Consider the following 4,386-nt stretch of genomic DNA (forward strand, 5'->3'; position numbering starts at 1 on the left):
CACATAATCCCTGCTCAAAAAGACTAACCCAATTTGTGCCAATTAACCCGAAGTAAATCTAGCGTATTTGTATATGTTTAACAGAAGCATACACAAAATGATACAACACATCAGGATTAGAGAGGAGTCATTATAATTCTATCTTATTCAGTAAGCATTAAAACAGAAATAAAACGTTATCTATTCAGTTGTTGAGTGCATTCAAAATGTCATTTAATACAGGTGCAGAGTATAAAGTTAGTGCCCATGATCTTGACTTTACTTTCCTGACATTCTATGAAAGCTCAGCACAAAGTGGAAAATGTTGATTTGGTTGGGGAGTTGGGATTTCTAGTTTTAAAAATCTCTCACTTATTACTTTTGTAACCCTGGGCAATTCACTGAAACTTTCCTAGGTTCTGTTTAGTTACCTAGAAAGTAACAACAATGAATATGTTCCTGTAAACCTTCAAGAGTTGTGTTACTTAAGTAAGTACCACCCCAAGGTTAGACAAAAGAGCTGATTTGAATTATCACTGACATACTATACTGATCAAACATTTATAGTATTGAAATAACCGCTTGCTCATTAGAATACTATATACCTCATTCAGCGTTTGGCAGCTCTAAAGCCTCATTCCTTTATTACCATTCAGTTGCTAGACATGGAAGACCAACTCCTGTACTCAAAGTAGTCAAGAAAGGGCTAATGTCACAGCTTTTCATTGCCCCCCCCCGCTTTATTGAGGTATGTTTAATTATTTTATTTGTATTTCAGGGGTACAACATGATGTTTTGATATACATGTACATTGTAAAATGATCACCACAATCAAGCTAATAATACCCATATTTAACTTTTAACACATATTTAACTCTTTTTTTTTTTTTGGTGAGAACACCTAAAATCTACTGTTCAGCAAATTTTAAATATAAAATACAGTATTTACAGTTACTGTGCTGTATATTATTTCACTTATTTACCCTGCAGTTCTGAAACTTTGTACCTATTGACCAACATCTCCCCAGTTCCCTATACCCCGGTCCCTGGCAACCACCAATCTACTCTTTGCATCTATAAATTTATGTATTTTATACATATATCAAAGATCATATAAATGTGTGAGCTTATTTCTGGGCTCTCTATTCTGTTCCATTGGTCTATATGTTTGTTTTTTATGCTAGAACCACACTGTAACTTTGCAGTATATTTTAAAATCAGGAAGTGTGATGCCTTCAGCTTTGTTCTTGTTCAAGATTGCTTTGACTATTCCGTATCTTTTGCGGTTCCACATGAACTTTATGGGTTTTTTTCTATTTCCATGAAAAATTCCACTGGAATTTTGACAGGGATTACATTGAATCTGTAGCTCAGTTGTGGTAGTGTGGACATTTTAACAATATTAATTATTCTGATCCATGAACATAGGATAGCTTTCCATTTATTTGTGTCTTCTTCAATATTTCATCAGTATTTTCTAGTTTTCAGTGTACAAAATTTTCACCTACCTGGTGAAATTTAATTCCAAGTATTTTACTCTTTTTGATGCTAGTATTAATGGGATTGTTTTCTTAATTTCTTTTTTGGGTAATTAATTATTAGTGTACAGAAATGCAACTAATTTTTGTATGTTAGTTTTGTACACTGCAACTTTACTGAATTTGTTTATTACTTCTAACAGAGTCCCCCCCCTCCCCCAGGGGAATCTATAGGGTTTTCTATATAAAATTGTGTCATCTATAGACAGAGACAACTTTACTTCTTCCTTTCTGATATGGATGACTTCTATTTCTTTCTGCTTACCTAATTGTCCTGGCTAGGATTTGCAGTAGTATGTTGAGTAGAAATTGTGTGAGTGAGCATCCTTATCTTGTTCCTGATCTTAAAGGAAAAACTTTCAGCTATTCACCATTGAGTATGATGAGGTTAGCTGTGGGCTTGTGATATATAACCTTTATCATGTTGAGGTATATGCCTTCTATAACTAATTTGTTGGGAGTTTTTATCATGAAATAATGTTTTATGTTTATTCATCTATTGAGATGATTATATGATTTTTAGCCTTCATTCTGTTAATATGGTGTATCACATTTAATAATTTGCCTATGTTGAGCCATCCTTGCATCCCAGAGAATAAATCCCACTTGAGCATGGTGTATAATACTTTCAATATGCTTCCAAATTGAATTGTCCATAGCAGTTTCTTATGATCCTTTTTATTTCTGTGCTATCAGAAATAAAAGTTACAATGTCTCCATCTTTCATTTATAATTTTATTAATGAGTCTTCTCTCTTCTGTCTTGATATAGCTAAAGGTTTGTTAGTTTTATCTTTAAAAAAAAACAAATAAATCCTGTCAATCCTTTATATTTGTTTTTTCATCTCTATTTTATTTATTTCTGCTCTAAACTTTATTATTTTCTTCCTTTTGCCAATTTGGTTTGTTCTTCTTTTACAAGTTCCTTGAGGTGTAAAATTAGGTTATTTGAGATCCTTTTTTTTTTTTTTTTTTTTGTAATTTAGGCACTTTTTCTGCATCCTAAAAGTTTTGGTATGTTGTGTCTCCCCATTATTATTTGTCTCAAGACGGTTTTATATTTCTCTTTTGATTTATTCTGTGACCTGTTGGATGTTCATTTTCATGTTGTTTAATATTTCCATATATTTATGAATTTTCCAATTTTCTTCCTGTTATTGATTTCTAGTTTCATACAATTGTGGTCAGAAAAGATACTTGATTTGTGTCTCAATTTGTTAAGTCTTATTGTGTGACCCAATAAGTCTCAATTTGTTAAGACTTATTGTGTGACCCAATGTTCCATGGGTGCTTGCATAGAATATATATTTTGCTGCTGTTGATGGGAATGTTCTGTTTATGTCTGTAAGGTCTATTTGGTCTATAATTTTATTCAAGTTCACAGTTTCCTTAGTAAATTTCTATCTGGAAGATCTATCCATTGTTGAAAGTGAGGTATTATAGTCCCTACTATTATTGTATAGTTATCTACCTTTCCCTCTTCTGTTAATATTTGCTTTATGTATTTAGGTGCTCTGATGTTGAGTATATGTTTGTAGTTGTTATTAACTTTTTTATATAAACTTAAGGCAGTTCCTTTATTTTGAACAAGAAAATGGCATCAACAATTCTGAGTATCCCCCCAATGAATATGAGAGCTCACCCCTGACAGCACTCCCCACTCAGGGGAGAAAAGTGTCTTCTATCTGGCCAGTCCTGTAATCTACTATGATGCCTTCTTACAAGGCAGGCATGAGACAGACTGACATCTGCCTACAGTAGAAGGACCAGGCCTGGATGGATCAGCTTAGTGCTTACGTTCAGGGAGATGACTCTCATTTGGGTTAAAGTCCAATGCATATGTTAATACAGAACTGGTGACCACTGATCTTGAATAAGGTAAAATTAATGTGATTTGTCCACATTTCCACAGTTGCTTCCATGTAAAAATCCCTTTTATAATAAATCTCCTTTCCTTAAAACATACTGTGATCAAATAATCATGCAACGAAAAGTTCACCTAGTCCCCCAATATAAAAGCAAGGAGAGAGGACAGGTTCTCTACTGTGATCATGTTCAGGAAATTCACAAAGGCAGAGGGTGACTAGGCCCTGGGAGCACCACTGCTCTGTCTGTGCTAAAACTTTCATATACTGCCCCTCCAGCCTCAAATTGGTCAACTAGCCAGTTGTATGCTGTCCACACTGGTTCTCCCACAATCAGACACAGGACCTTCACTTAGTTCTTTTCATCCAGTGTGGAGTGGTGATAAATCCCCACAGGAAGAGTTATCATGTCTCCTTTTTCCATGAAGATGTGGATCCACTTGTCCTCTTTGTCTCTCACATCAAAGTACTCACTGCCATCCAAGAGGTAGCAGATCTCATCGTTGAGGTACAAATGCTCCTTGTAGAATATCTTCATCTTTTCTTCATTATTTGGTAATTTATCCTTGAATATGGTTATTATGTCTATCCAGTAGTAGTTTCTCTCTTTTTGAATATTTTGTTATTCTGGGTAATTCTTATATATGTCAGCAACAAGCTTACAGTAAAGAACTCCCAGCTGGCACAGCTGCTCCAGGTGTATGGGCAGAGGATGGCTTGGCATGGTGGGGCCACATCAGGTTGTGGACAGACTTGTCCATGTCCCAGGCCTGTACCATAGCCCTAATTGGGTGCAGGGAACACCTGCCTGTTCCACTGCCCAGGCCATGGCCAGCTGATCCCACACAAGCAGCTGCAGGAGGTAGTGGAGAAAGGAGGAAGGGGGCCATTATATATTTTTGACGATGAATTATTTTTCATTGTATGATGACTTCTTGGTCTCTTTGTGACAGTTTTGATTTAAAATCTAAAATGTCTGATAGAAGTGTGGCCATCCCTGTTCTC

At 35.4% G+C, this 4,386-nt stretch overlaps 1 pseudogene; it reads right to left on the reverse strand.

Annotated features, from left to right (window-relative positions):
- Nucleotides 1-3,495: 3,495 nt before the first annotated feature.
- Nucleotides 3,496-4,160, reverse strand: LOC131486644 (acireductone dioxygenase-like; annotated as a pseudogene).
- Between the last annotated feature and the right edge of the window lie 226 nt (nt 4,161-4,386).

This window comes from Neofelis nebulosa, chromosome 10 (genome assembly GCF_028018385.1).
Source record: "Neofelis nebulosa isolate mNeoNeb1 chromosome 10, mNeoNeb1.pri, whole genome shotgun sequence".
NCBI classification, from domain to species: domain Eukaryota; kingdom Metazoa; phylum Chordata; class Mammalia; order Carnivora; family Felidae; genus Neofelis; species Neofelis nebulosa.